General features: G+C 44.8%; 1 protein-coding gene across 1 annotated transcript in view; it reads right to left on the bottom strand.

The window, feature by feature from the left end:
- Positions 1–14,660, bottom strand: part of FAM210A (family with sequence similarity 210 member A) — a 391,413-nt gene that overhangs the window by 204,071 nt on the left and 172,682 nt on the right. The gene's annotated exons all lie outside the window — the stretch shown is intronic.

Genomic DNA, 14,660 nt, shown 5'->3' with positions numbered 1-14,660 from the left:
AGTAGTGCATAGTTTGTAATACTTCCACGGTGGGAGTTGCAGCTAGGAATGTAACTACTTAAAGAGAAGTAGTATTGTTAAACGGGATACTTTAACAGAGTTAGCACATACAGCCACATTATACAAGTAATGCTAAGTTAATAATTATCCTAGAGTGTTAAATGTGCAAAGCCAGGATTCAAATAAGTGTCTTTTGAGAGATATTTTGAAATGATTAAGATTGCTTATGGCTCTAATACTATGTGGAAGGGTATTCCAATTTTTAGCAACAAAGTTAAGAGTACTGGATACTTGGATACTTTGTATTGCTTTACTGCTGTACAGGATACTTTGGTTACTTGGAGTAAGTCTTTGTTAAATGATCGAAGAGTATGACTGTTAGCATAGGGCTGTAGAAGGTTTTTTAGGGAAGGTATGTTGTCAGGATTGTGCATTATTTTGTGAGTCATTATTAACTGGTTATAGTTCATAATATGAGGTAGTTCCAACCAAGAAAGATTTTTAGGCATTGACAGTGATGGGTTGAACGTGTGGAATCTGTTGCAAATTTGGCAATCTTATTATAACATGATTTTAATTTACTTAGTTCTGACTTTCTGAGGTTGGCAAGTATGGGGATGCATATAACAGTGAGGAAAGAAGGCGGGTTCTAGCTATGGGTATTCTTGCAGCTTCTGTTACAAATTTTTTTGTTTCTATACATCGTTCCCATTTTCTTGTCAACCTTTTTGATTGCGTTAGAAATATGCATGTCAGATTTTAGTCTGTTGTCAATTATGATACCTAATAGTTTTGTTTGGGAATCTGGGAAAATCCTAGTATTATTACTGGCAGTGATATAAACGTTAGCTGGGAGGTCAATAGGTTTAGACGGATGAAAGCTCATAAGTTTTATTACGGTTGAGTGCTAGGCATGTTTCAATATCAGAGAACACTTTGCGTGACTGTAAAAAGTTGAGTTACTGTGGATGCTGCACATACGAGGGTTGAATCAATTGCCTACTGTATGACAGATGCTTGAGACAAGGCAGTATTAAGATCATTTATGAATATGTAGAAGAGGAGGGGCCCTATGAATGAACCCTGATGGACTCCAGTGTAAGAGGAAGGAGTGGGGATAGATCTTGCTTCCATTTCACAGCTTGCTGGCAGCTGGATAGATAACTCTGAAACCAGTTAACAGCATCAAGGTTGATATCAAGAGTTTTCAGAGTGGTCAGTAACTTAGGATGGAAAACTTTATCGAATGCTTTAGACATGTCCAAAAAGACTGAAGACACTATTTTGCCATTGTCTCTGAATTTATTTACAGTATTAGTGAAACTTAGAAGAACTGCAGTAGTGCTATGATGTGGTCGGAATCCATGCTGTGACAATGAGAGAAGATTATTGTTTAGAAGGGTTTAAGAAGTTGAAAGTGGATACATCTTTCCAGAATTTTAGAACATAGCAATGGGCTGATACGTCTGTTAGTTCTGTTGAATTACCTCCTTTGTATAATGGTGTAATATATGCAATTTTCCAAATAGCTGGGACATACTGTTCTGTTACAGAGTGGTTTATAAGTACTGACACAGGGAAGACAAGAACATCTGCTGTTAATTTTAGCTACTCTGTTGGCAAGTATCTGCTGCCAGTGAAGTAGGTTTCAACTTCTTTAACAGTTTTGCTGGTAAATTAAACGGTTTTGGAGGGATTTATTTTTAGCCCAAGTTTGCCATGCTTTGTCCCTTAGTTTTAGGAGGGTAAAAGCCTCATAGGTTATGGTGTGTAGTTGGATTGGACACGAACTGCTCTCGGACGTACAAGTCTGTTTAGAACAGTAAGGAAGGTGTCACTGAAGTGTTGCACAGCAGCATCTAAGGGCAGTTTGTTTTTTCAAGAATATTAAGTAGAATCTGTAAGTTAAGATTTTTCTTGTTACAAATTTGGCAGCAGTTGATTAGTTTAGTAGGGTTACTGCGATTTCTCAGTAAGTAGGTTCCAAAGTGGTCACTTAAGTGATCTGGAAGACACCCTACTATTTGGTAATACTGGGGTTTATTAGTCATGAACCAGTCCAAAATAGATCTGTTTTCTTGTCAATTCCAGTTAGGTGAGAAATCATTTGAATGAAACCATGGATGTTTAGGTAGTTATGAGGACTGTCAGAGGTACATATCATCCGGTCTGTGTTAAGGTCTTCTGCAATAATAATTTCCTGTGACATGGCTTTTGTGATATTTTGGAGAATGATTTCGATTGTACTGGAATTGTTTCCTGGAGGGATGTAGACAGCTATTACAATACCCACCATTTCATCAATCTGCCAGAGATAATGCCTCATTTTGTTCTAGGAAGGCCATGGAGTAAAGACAGAAAACACCAATTTTATGGCTTGGTGTGCTTAGGGAGATCACTGAAATTCCTTAAATAGTGAAGTTAAGAAAAATTACAGTAACGCTAATCAAAGCACTTTAAGCTATGTTTTCAAGAGAAGGGGTTCATTCTGTGATAACATAATGGTTTACAGTAAACAGGTAAAGAATTTAAGATATTTTCAGTGCAATGGGAAATTTCAAAATATGGCCTCTAGTTCTAACTACCCACAATCAAATGGCAAAGATGGGAGGACAGGTCAAGCTGTTAAAAACCTCACAAGGATAGGGTTATATCACCTGTCCCACTTTGCGAGGGACAGTCCCTCTTTGGGCAGTTGTGTCCTGACAAAAAATATTAAAAATGGCAAATGTCCTGAGATTGTAGGACATAATTATTTCCTCTATTTTATATAATAGTTGCATAAAACAAGAAGTTATGTACTCACCATAACGTTTGATGTATGTAGTCCATTCTCACCTCACATTCTTACCTGTGGGTTCGGAGCCGAACGGCCAACTTTTCTAGCTCGAAGTCTTTCTATTGGCTGGGCTAAGATGGTATCCCATGCTGCACTGCTCTCTATCCCCAGATCTAGTTTGCTGCGAGCCCCAGCACTCAGTCTCCATGCATAACAACACGTAAGGAAAGGAAGAACAAACCAACAACGAAGAAAGCTCTGAAACCAGACCCAACCTCCAGATCCTCCAGGAAGGGGTAAGTTGAGGCGGTAAGTAAGAATGTGTGGTGAGGTGGACTACATACATCGAACGTTATGGTGAGTACATAACTTCTTGATGTTATGTAGCCCAATCTCTCCTACATTCTTACTCGTGGGACAGCACCCCTAGCACCTAAATCCTGGGAGGCTCAGTGGAAAATACTCCTGAGCACTGTGGAACCAAAGGAAGACCTGCCCCTAGATACCACATCCAACTTGTAATGAGTAACAAAAGTGTGAGGAGATGCCCAAGTAGCTGCAGCACAAATATCATCTACAGACAATCTGGCCTGATAGGCTGTAGATACAGACCGAGTAGAATAAGCCTTCACCCAGAACGGTAAATCTTTACCCCCGGAGGAATAAATGAAAGAAATACAACTAGAGATCCACCTGGACAGCGTGACTTTGGAGACAGGAGACCAAATTCTGTTTTCCGAAAAGGAAACAAACAACTGATCAGATTTTCTGAGGTCTTTCGTTCTGTGCAAATAAAAACGTAATTGTCTGTGTACATCCAATTGATGAAATTTGAATTCTGCCTTGTTTGAGAACTGGGGAAAAAACACTGGCAACTCAATAGATTGATTCAGGTTACTGATTGACGCCACTTTGGGAAGAAAGGAGGGGTTCGGTCTGAGACAAATCCTGTCCTTATGAAAAATCAAATAAGGAGGTTTGATTGATAAAGCTTGAAGCTCCAAAACGCGTCTGCTGACATGATGGCTACTAAAAAGACAGTCTTCCAAGTTAAGAATTTTAAATCACAAGTGGCTGCAGGCTCAAAGGGGGGGGGGGTGAAGTAAGAGCTTGTAGAACAAAGTTTAAATCCCAAGGCATGACAGGTTCCGATACCGGAGGACGAAGTAACACATTGCCCTTCAGAAAGCCTTACAGAGTCTATGTGCCATCAGGCTAGGCTCGTCTGTGACATGAAAGGTAGAAATCGCTGCCAATTGGACTTTAATGGTTGCGGCCGCTGAACCCTGGTTAAAGAGCATAGACAAGAACTCCAATACAGACGAAATTGGAGCTGTGTAAGGGTCAATCTTTTTGGTATGCGCCCAGATTGAAAACCTCTTCCATTTACTGTAATAAATCTTCCTAGTCGAGGGCTTATGAGAGGAAGATAAAATATGAACCACCTCCGGTGAGAAATGATGAAGCCTAACTAATGATGGAAGTGGGGTAGCCAGGCTGTCAACCGGAGGGTCCGAAGAGAGGGATGGAGCTGCCCTGACATGTGTCAGTAAGTCTGGTTGTGGGTCCAGAATCCAAGGAGCGTCCATGAGATAGTGATGTAGAAAGGGGAACCAAATTTGATGAGGCCAGTGAGGGGCAATCAGAATCATTCTGCTTCCCAAGGATTGCGCTTTCTGAATTACCTTTGACAGTAAGGGAACCGGAGGGAAGTCATATAGTAGACCGGAGGGCCAATCATGGACTAGAGCGTCCCTGGGTGACTCCCCTTGTGGAGGTATCAACGTGAAGTAGCTGCTGCATTTGGCATTGAGGGGGCTGGCAAAAAGGTCACAGGAAGGCTTACCCCACCTGCGGAAGATCTGTTCCACAACTTGACAGTTCAGGGCCCACTCGTAAGGCATCAGAATAGCTTTGCTTAGCCTGCCTGCGATCACATTGGACTTCCCCGCAATGTGCGTTGCCACCAGAAAATGTTGGGAAGACACTGCCCACTGCCACACTCACATGGCCTCTCTGCAAAGGGATAAGACTTGGTTCCTCCCTGCTTGTTCAGATACTACACCACTGACATATTGTCTGAGTGGATTGCAATAGTCCAGAGGAAGAAAACTCTGAAGTGCTTGCAACACTAGTAGCACAGCTCTCATCTCCAGGACATTGATATGCAGATGAATCTCGTGCTCTTGCCACGTGCCTTGGACTGTCCTGCCTAGATAATGCCCCACTCACCCCATCTGGGAGGCATCCGTGGTCACCGTGGCAATGGGGGGCGCAGGAACGAAGGGCTTTCCTGCATTCAGGTTGTCGGTGCGAAGCCACCAACTGAGATCCTGTTTGCACCTGCCTGAGTAGAATAGGATGAGAAAGTGGAACACGTTGAAGAGACCACTGGGCAAAGAGAAGCCACTGAAGGAGTCTCATATGTAGCCTTGCCAGAGGGACTAACAATCGTCGCAGCCATTGTCAACAAAAGTTGGGAGGACTCATTTTGCCTTTGCTCTTCTCAGAGGGAGCAAGGCGTGAACTTGTTGTTGCAGGACTCTGATTCTTTCCTGTGGTAGAAACGCCCGCATGAGAACGGTGTCTAGTTCTGCGCCTATAAAAGTGACACGCTGTGAGGGCAACAAGGCAGATTTTTCCCAGTTCAATGTGATGCCCAACTGTTGAAATAGGTTGATAGTAGCATCCCTGGTCTGAATTAGTAGATGTCTGGTGGTAGCAGTAAGGAGCCAGTCGTCCAGATATGGAAACACTTCGAATCCCTGACATCTCAAGTGAGCAGTCACCACTGCCATGCATTTGGTAAACATCCTGGGGGCTGTGGTGAGACCAAAGGGCAGGGCTCGAAACTGAAAATGACTGGCTCCCGGCCGGAAACATAGGTGACTTCTGGATGCCCTGTCCATCTTTATGTGGTAGTAAGCTCCCGTGAGGTCGATGGAGCACATCTACACTTCTTTTCCCAACAATGGGAGAATAGACTGCAATGTGACCATTCGGAACTTGGACTTTTGCACGTGGGTGTTCAATTGGCTGAGATCCAATATGGCTATCAGGTCCCCTGTCCTCTTCGGCACCAAAAAGAATCTGGAGTAAGTCCCTAATCTGATCTGGTCTGAGGGGACATGTTGGATGGCTCCTTTTTGTAGCAGCTTTGAAACTTCTGAAGCTGCGCAATCCCTTTGACTGGGTGGAACATCCGTGATTTTCTTGATTGGAGGGGGATCTGACAAGAAGGGGATGACATATCCTCCAGAAATTATTCGTAGACCCCACTGGTCCTGGGTGATGTCTTGCCAGGCCTCTGGGTACGAGATTCGACCCCTGACTGGCTCCGGAAACGCACACAGTCGGGCCTCCCATCAGGATCGGCGGTAGGGAGAACCACGAAAGGAATCGCAGTCTCCCGAGTTGTGGGGGCCTCCTCTGCTTCTAGGGCAGCGTCTCTCTGAATAACCACCCCCTCCCCTGCCTCTGGAGGGGGGCTCACCTTGTGCACCGGAAAAAACCTCTGTGATTTCTTGAACCACATTTTGCCACCCCTCTGGGCCTTGGGATAAGGCCTAGAGGGAAAGGAAAAACGGACCCCTACGGCAGACAGAGTTTTTCCCTCCTGCTCGCACCTGGTGAGAGATTCTTTCATCTTGGTTCTGAACAAAGAGGAACCATCGAAGGGGGCGTCGGTGAATGAAGACTTGAAGGTCTCTGCGAAATGACAAAGGCGCATCCAGGCCTGTCGCCTAAGAGCAACTCCTGAACTTGCTGCCCCACTCACTCCTTTGGCTGCATATGAAATCAGCCTCATGAAGGAGTTTACAATGGAATTGAGGGTAGACATCTGAGCGTTAACAGTCTAGGCCACCGCCTCAGAAACGTTACCTGACAGAGTATCGCCAAGCTACTTGAGGAGATCTCTCTGGAGCCGTGTAAAGTGAGACAAATAATTCAGTGACCGTAAGGTAAAGGTCGCTGAAGAAAATGTACGCTTCCCGTACCGGTCCATGGTCCTAGACTCCTTAAGGGGATGGACAGTGGAAGAAGTCTCTGCTAATTCCTTCTGAGTGGCAGCTGCCACCACCATGGCATCCACAGGGACTCCCTTGGACAGAAATTCCTTATCCGGAGGACCAGACAAAAATGTATCGGGTCTCCTGGAGACCGGTTCCACAGAGTCAGGGGTTTCCCACACCCTTCGACAAACCAAATCCAGGAGCTTGTTGAAGGGTGGCGATACCCAGGAGGCACAGGGCTGAGCACCAAAGGCCTTCAGGAAGACGGACTCCTCCTTGGAGGGGGCTTTGGATGGCCAGTCACTTCTTTGTTTCAAAATATCTAGGATGTCAGAGAAAGAAACATCCTCAGAGGATGACTTGGGGGACCCCTCCGATTCCTAGAGGTCGGTGTCTGATGTGAGAGACTCATTCTGGGAATCTATGTGCTTCCTCTTGCACATCCTCTTTCTGGGTGGCTCCACAGGCAAAGGCTCTGAGGGGCCCTCAGAAATGTGGGGACCACTCATGGGGGTACCCTGAGGCCTTGGGGCTCCACTGTCTGGAGACAGATGGCGGTCAGAGACCTGCACCGGTGTAGTAGGGGACAGAGTGGCCAACCCGCATGACGCCGCTGACGACCTGGTCAGCACACTCCGCATGGCCTCAAAGGCTGCCCCCCCCCCAGAGTCCGAGGAATGACCAGCCTCCGAAGCCACAACTGGAGTCAAACTTCCCCAAGCCGAAGCACCGAGAGGGAGACTAGGAACTGAGGGGTGTCCTGAAGCCTCTCCCTCGGGTCCGACCGAAGAATCCTGAGTACTGAATCCTGTGGACGACGCCGATGGGGTCGGAGCCAACGTCGGCACCGATAAGCCAGGAGAGGCTGTTGGAACAGACCTAGGGACATCACACGGAGCCGAGCACTCCAGCTCCGAAAGCTGAGGTGCACTCGGAGGAGGAAGTATCGAAGCAGGTTAAAGGATAGGTTCCGGAGCTGACTGGGTCGGAGCAGAGAACAATTTTGCCAAAACCGGTGACTGAAGGAGTCTCTGCACCACTCTATCGACGTCCACATCTGATAAGGTCCTGGAGGATTTAGAGGACAGAGAAGGAGATCGAGACCTGCGAGGAGGTGACACTGGCCTAATGCTAGGCGATCGGCTCCGAATAGGTTCCAAGATGATTGGAGCCGACGCAGGTTCCATAAAGTACAGTTTTGTACCTACCATAAATGTAGATGTTCGAAGATCCACATTGCTGCAGTCCTTACTTATGGGTAGTCCGCTGTCCTCCTGACATCAGGGGTATAAAGCATGATCATATCCTCAGTCTTTTCCTGCCCCAGATGTCAGAAGGCCAAACCAGAAAGGCCACAGCCAAAAACAGAATACCTCCCAAAAACATGCCCAACAACAACCATCACCTAAAGCATAGCACCAAGTCAAACTAGAGTGGGGAAGGAGGGATGCAGCAATGTGGATCTTGAACATCTACATTTATGGTAGGTACAAAACTGTACTATGTTCTTCATCTCACATTGCTGCAGTCCTTACTTATGGGTAGAATCCCAAAGCAACGGAAAGGGAGGATGGTAAAAATCATAAAGCATTAGGGGCCGCTAAAATGCCCTGTAAAATTGCAGTGGCAAATCCAGCCCTAGACTTAGAATAAAGAGGAAGGTGGTAATGTTTAGAGAAGGTATGCACTGAACTCCAAGAAGCTGCCTCCAAAATGTCTTTTGTAGCTACCCCCTTTAGAAGTAGCAGTAGCCCTAGTGGAATGAGGCCTGATTCCAGCAGGAATCTCCTTACCATGATGGGAATAACAGAAAGAAATACAAAACCTAATCCATTTAGAAATAGTTTGTTTTGAAACAGGTTTACTCTGTGAACCCAAAGCAAAAGAAACAAACAATTGCTGAGACTGTCTGAACTCCTTGGTTCTGCTCAAATAAAAACGCAACTGCCTGTGAATATCCAAAGTATGCAAAAGTTTCTCCCCTTTATTTTGGGGGTTTGCATAAAAAGTAGGCAAAAGAATAGTTTGATTTAAGGCCACACTAGAAACCACTTTAGGCATAAAGGAAGTATTAGTACGTAAAGATACCCTATCCTTATGAAAAATCAGGAAAGGCTCCACTGCCATGAGGGCCTGTAATTCAGAAACCCTTCTTGCAGAGGTAATGGCCAACAAAAAAGCAGTTTTCCATGACAAATACTTTAACTCGGCAGTAGCTGCAGGCTCAAAAGGTTGTAGAGTAAGTTTGTCCAACACAAAATTGAGATCCCAAGCAGGAGTAGGAGGGTCTTATATTCTTTGCCCCTCTAAGAAATTGCCTAAACCAAGGATGAGAGAATAAAGGAGGGTCACAATCATAGTGAGCAGAAATGGCTGCAGCATGAACCTTTATTGAGGAGAAAGACAAACCCTTGTCCAATAGCTCAGTAAGATATTGAAGAGCAACACTTAAATCAGGTTTGGAGACATCAAGGTCCTTTCCTTTGCTCCAAATAAAAAATCTCCTCCATTTATCCGCGTAAACTTTCCTGGTACTAGGCCTCCTGGCCTCCAAAATAACATTCAAAACTTGTTGTGGAAGCTGAGACCTTCCAGAGTCTAAAACAGAATATGCCAGGCTGTTAAATGCAGAGACTAAATCTTGACATTGAGGAAGTGACTGTCCTCTTGTGACAAAAGGTGCGGAATCAAAGGCAGAGGCCATGGAGGTTCTCGTACTAAACTCCTCAGTAGTGGGTACCAGTGTTGTGCTATCAAAATCATGGTTGGCTTGTCTTGTCTGGCCTTCAAAAGTACCTTGGGAAGAAGAGGCAGAGGTGGAAAGGCATATACATGCAGATTGTTCCAACTGAATGATAGCAAGCTGTGTGATGAAACATTTTGTGCAAAACTTTGGCAACTGGTAATTTAGTGGAGAAGCAAACAGATCTATGTCTGGAGTTCCCCATAACACTGTCAACTGTTGAAATACATGAGGATCCAATTTGATCCACTATTTGTCTGCTCAATACATCTGCTAAGGAGTTCTGTGCTCCTGGTAGAAACCTTGCCTGAAGATTGAGGTGTAGATTGAGAGCAGTTTCCCACAGAATCATCGCTTGCCTGCAAAGAGGGTAAGAATGGGTTCCCCCCTGCTTGTTGATGTACCACATGACAGTAGTGTTGTCTGTTTGAATCAACACCTGCCCAGGGTGAAGTAAATCTTTGAAAGCCATCAATGCAAACTGGACTGCTAACATTTCCTTCAAGTTGATATGCAAATGTTGGAGTTTGACAGGCCACGTGTTTTGCACCCATTTACCATTGAGGTGTGCTCCCCAAGCCTTGTCCGAGGCATCTGTCGTTAGAATCTGACTCGCCTCTGGCCGGGTCACAGAGAGTCCCTTGTTTAGGTGACATTCCTGAGCCCACCACAAAAACTCCTTCTGAATGCAAGGTATTATCTGAATGACAGTGTCTAGATCTTGGCAGTGCTGTGTCCACACATTTTTGAGATACCATTGAAGCTTCCTCATATGCAATTTGGCATTGGGAAGCACCAGAATACAAGATGCCATGAACCCCAAGGCTTGAAGGACTGTCCTTGCAGTCAGCCTGGACCGTAGAGACATTTGCTGGAAATAAAGAGAAAGGCTTCTTTGTTTGTCCGGGGTCAAAAAAGGCCATCTGGGAAGCTGTATTCAGTCTCACACCCAGACAGCACATGTCCTGAGAGGGTACTAGACTGGACTTTGTTTCGTTCACAGAATACCCTAGGCATCTTAACACTGCCATCACATACTGTAGATGATGAAGAAGTTCGTCCTTTTCTTGTACAATAATCAGGCAGTCTAGTCTGAAAAATGCTATCACTGGAGCCAGAACCTTTGTGAACACTCTGGGCGCAGTAGATAAGCCAAAGGGCAATGCAGAGAACTGATAATGTAAATTTCCAGGGTACCTCCTGCAACTGGGCCTGATAGGAACATGAAGGTAAGCCTCTTTGAGATCTAGAGTAACCATCCAGTGATCTTTTCCCAACAGAGGTAAAAGTTGTTGTAACGTCAGCATCTTGAACTTTGGAATGTCCAGGTAAGTGTTGAGGATAGATAAATCCAAAATTGGTCTCCACGTGTTCCCTTTCCTTGGAACTAGAAACAGGCGAGAATAAAATCCTAGGCCCACTTCTGACAGAGGGACTGGCTTGTATAGCTCCTATTTGAAGAAGTAAAGAAATTTGTCTGTGAGCCTCTATCCTTTGCCGAGGAGGGACGTCTGGCATGCCTTTTAAAGGAGGCATGGTGTGGAAATAGAACTTGTAACCTCGGTTTATAATGTCCAATACCCATTTGTCCTGGGTGACTAAATGTCAATTTTGCTTGAAAAGAGCCAACTTTCCTCCCAAAGGAGCTGCCCGGCAAGAAGAATCTGGCAGCTGAAAATGCAAGTCATTGGGCCTGTTTACGAAAGGACTGGCCCCTAGCCTCACCAGCAGATTGAGCAGGCGAACTCCATTGTCTCGGCCTGAAGGTACTCTGAGCTCTGCCCCTACCAAGCCTAGATCTACCCCTAGACTGAGAATCAGAAGTAGGGTAAGTCCACCCCTTAAGTAGGCCAATTTCTACTAAACTTGGAGGTTGTATCTGCAAAAAATCTTTAACAGTCTGCATAGACTTAGCCTTGTCTTCCATTTTCTTTAAGACTGACTCCACAGGAGGACCAAACAAAACTTCAGACTGTAAGCATCCAGAATTCTAGAGTTAACATGCTCAGACAAATTCTGATCCTATAACTGAACTAGTGGCAGCCACCCTAGAAGAAGCCTGTAAAGCATCAAAACCACATTGCAAAGAGTGCTTACCCACCTGTTCAGAAACATGCACTAAATCCTGCAATTCTTTACACTCCATGCCCTCTGCCAAAGCATCCACTTTAGATCTTAGCTGAGAAAGGAGGAAATTCTGATACTTCAACATATGAAACTGGCAGTTCAAAGCTCTCATTGCTAAAGTAGAAGAGGTATGCACCTTATCCCATCTATCCAAAGCTCTAGCTTCCTTATCCAGAGGAACCGGATTCTTAACAACAGAGGCTCTAACACCCTTAGGCCCCTGACTAATAGTTTCTGGGTCTGCCCTAGGACTCTTATACAGATATTTATGAGCCTCAGGTACCCTGTAATACCTGTCCGGTCTGTGGTAAAAACAAGAACTCCCTAAGCCTCTTCCGTGAAGCAAAGTAATCCTGTTCCTCCCACTGAAAATGCTCACTCATGGAATGCAGAGTTTCTGAAAATGAAAAATCCTCTGGAGGAGAAGCAGAAGGAGTGGAATCCTCTGCATCAGAATCAGAATAAGGAGGGAAATCTTGAATGTCTTCAGCAGAAGACTCTGAATCATCTGAGGCCTGCTCCAAACTTTACAACTCTGGCTCCATCCTGGGCCTCTTATCAGGAGGGGGCATAGAACCTCTAATTAAAGTAATCAAATCCTCTGCCATTTTAAGCATGTGCTTTTTAGGCACAAACCCTGAAGAACCAGAACTGACACCAGAGGAAGGCAAAACAGACCTGCCCTTAGAAGGAGCCTTAGAAACAGTAGCAGAAGGCCTAACCACCTTAGGCATAGAAGGGAGAATAGTAACCTGAGAGGCCCCTTCAGCCTGACCTGCCTCCTGAGAGGCCACATCTTGTAAAATCAAAGTTTCCCCCTGGGACTCAACAGAAACTTCAGCCGGATCCACCTGTTCAGCTGTAGCTTCTAAAGGTCCAGCGTGACGAATCATCCTGCCTAGGCTTTAAAGATTTGTCTTTGCGCTTCTTAGTAGAAGCAGGCATCGGAACATCCGGCGGCATATTATAATTACACCTCTTGCCAACGACACGCAATCTAACCTCCGCTTTATAGTGTCCCAAACAAGGAATACAAAGCGGTGGTAATCCCTATGTATCTGTTTATTATTCACTTTTTCTGACATCCGGAGGCAAGAAAAACAAAAATATTAACTTGGTATTGGTCTGAAACAAAATTTCAGAGCTGCTTCTGCATTGGACAATGCGGCAAAAAAGACTGAGGATATGATGTCGATCATGCGCCTTTATACCCTGACGCTCTGATGTCAGATCTGACAGCGGACTACCCATAAGTAAGGACTGCAGCAATGTGAGATGAAGAACATCTGACACTTCTTGTGGCCCCGAGGACAATGGAGCAGAGGATGTCGAAGCAGACTTCGCCATTTTCTCCGGTGGCTGTGAGGAGACTGATGGAGCCGGAGATCTCTTTTTAGATTTAGAAGATTTTGCCTTGGAGCTGGAAGCAGTTTCCAGACCCTCCTTGAAAAAGGGTTTGAGAAGTCCCTTCAAAATCAACTTATTCTTCCTTTCCTGAAGAACTCTCGGACTAAAAGCATGACAGAAACTGCACGACTCCTGGAGATGGATTGCTCCCAGACAATACACACAGACAGAATGTCCATCAGTAATGGACATCTTATAACTGCACCTAGAGCATTTCTTGAAGCCCGAGGGCTTGTGCTCCTTAGTATCTTTGGACATAGCTAACCAACAACAAAAGCACCAAAGACAAGTAATCACTGAATAAAGGACCAATGGTCAAACGGTCACAAGGCGGGAAAAACTACCACTAACAAACTACCTCAAGATCTCTAATTTAAACGATCCTTAGACACAACACAAGGGGGGGGGGGGGACTAAAACCACGGTTTTTGACCCGGTAAAGTTTATAACACACGGAAAGCAATGGGACAGACTAGGTCCTCTAACTGAACCGGCCTAGCCCGTTGGAAACAGCTAGTGGGATACCACAGAAAAACGATCAAACACACAACTTTTCCACAATACAAGACCAGAACACACAATAGCTATTAAAATAGCTTTTTGTTTGCAACAAATTCTCTAATATGAAGAAAAAGGGTACTTAATCACAGCCAAGAGCGATACCACGTCCGAGCTACACAAGCGGCAAAGAGATCTGGGGATAGAGAGCAGTGCAGCATGGGATACCATCTTAGCCCAGCCAATAGAAAGACTTCGAGCTAGAAACACTGGCCGACATTCGGCTCCAAACCCACGGGTAAGAATGTAGGTGAGATTGGACTACATAACATCAGTTATTCTGTATCTAAAATACCTAAATGTTATAAGAAACAGAATAAGCAACTAAAATGCTACAAGAATAAGTTTTTATTTAGGCAAAAAAATTAAGTTCTATCCTTTGTACTGACCGTGTGTATGTGTCGGCCTGTAAAATCTGATGTTTGTACCGAAAATGTCCCACTTTGGCCATTTGAAAAGGTGGCAACCCTACACAAGGAATAGTCATATTTTGAAAACTGGCTGCTACACAGATGTATACTTAGCTCTATTAGAATTATGACTATACTCCCTAGCGAGATGCAAGACTTTCGACAGCTTAGCTATTGATGGGTTATATGCTATGGAGTAGACATACTCTCTCAAATTCCTTGACTTCAACATAAACCTGACAAACACAATCAATCTAAACAAAAAATATTTTATAAGGAATGAGAAAACTGTGAATACATTAAGGTTCCTCACAGAAATAGCCAGGAGTAGCAGCTGTGAAGCAATGTGAGCAACCCAAATAATCTGTTTTTTTTTCTACTAAGAGAAGTTGCTGAGAAGACTCAGATATCTAAGCAAAATGAACATATCTCATATTGTCTGCTCCATCATGGACAGAAAAAGTCCTGACTGAGACCCAGACAACCTGAAACTGATGTGTGATCTGGGTGCTTGATAAGCTGGTCAGGGACTGTGGCAGTAAGAAGCCAACAGTAGTTCACCCATCTTATGGGGGGAAGAGACAGTCTGGTCTACTGCACTACTGATTTCCACTGATGCCTAG

This window comes from Protopterus annectens, chromosome 3.part1, assembly GCF_019279795.1.
Source record: "Protopterus annectens isolate FY-2018-M chromosome 3.part1, PAN1.0, whole genome shotgun sequence".
Taxonomy (NCBI): Eukaryota; Metazoa; Chordata; order Ceratodontiformes; family Protopteridae; genus Protopterus; species Protopterus annectens.
Note: the sequence above shows the minus strand (reverse complement) of the source record. Positions and strands in the feature narration are given on the sequence as shown.